Genomic DNA, 800 nt, shown 5'->3' with positions numbered 1-800 from the left:
AACACACAAGTCACCGCAGTACAGCAAAGTGACAGAGAAGTAGTGGTCTAGACCTATAATGAGACTTAAGTCCCACTGAAGTACAAAATGTGAAAATAATTCACTAAAAAATTTTAAAGAAGTACAAAATGTGACTCAGGAAAAGGTATGCTATAGTTCAAACTAACTCTTTTGAGTTTTCTAATATGTAATAAATAGAAACCTAGAGAATATATGTAGTTGTGCTAGCCAGGTTGTCTAGAGAAACAAATCCAGTGACACTCATCTATGTATAAGAAAAAGCTTTACATACTTTCCTGGCAGGGGAGACACCATGATCAGGAAGGTGGTTTTCCCAGGGCGAGGCTCACCCATTGCACTGTGGGTGTGCTGACCCCTGCGATTTCCCCAAATGCGGGAAACTCAACTGCAAGAAGAAAAAAAAAAAAAGCTTTATATCAAGGAGTAACCTTACATCAAGAGAAAGCATCCCAACCTAAGTCCAATACCAGTTCATAAGTCCCTCTTCAGAGCCACTTGTTTCGTGTCAGTGATGCAGCATGGTGAAGCACAAAGATTCAGGCCAGTGGGTGCAGAGTTGAGTGGATCCAAGGTCACTGGAAACATGGCAAGGCACTGACCGCTCTCAGAGTTGGGTGGCCCACATGAAGCCACCCCTGGCAGTAGACACAGAGTCCCAATGAAGTCCCAGCAAGGAGAAAGGTAAAGTGGCAGAGAGGGATCATTTCTGTTCACCCTGATCTTTTTAAAATGTTTTATTAAATGCTTTCATTGGGGGCTCTTACAGCTCTTATCACAAT

The 800-nt window shown here is 42.5% G+C and overlaps 1 pseudogene; it reads left to right on the top strand.

Annotated features, from left to right (window-relative positions):
* Positions 1-288: 288 nt before the first annotated feature.
* Positions 289-415, top strand: LOC142438015 (U1 spliceosomal RNA; annotated as a pseudogene).
* Positions 416-800: the final 385 nt, after the last annotated feature.

The sequence above is a fragment of the Tenrec ecaudatus genome, chromosome 1 (assembly GCF_050624435.1).
Source record: "Tenrec ecaudatus isolate mTenEca1 chromosome 1, mTenEca1.hap1, whole genome shotgun sequence".
In the NCBI taxonomy this organism is placed as follows: Eukaryota; Metazoa; Chordata; class Mammalia; order Afrosoricida; family Tenrecidae; genus Tenrec; species Tenrec ecaudatus.
The sequence above is the reverse complement of the archived record's forward strand: the minus strand, read 5'-3'. Positions and strand labels throughout refer to the sequence as shown.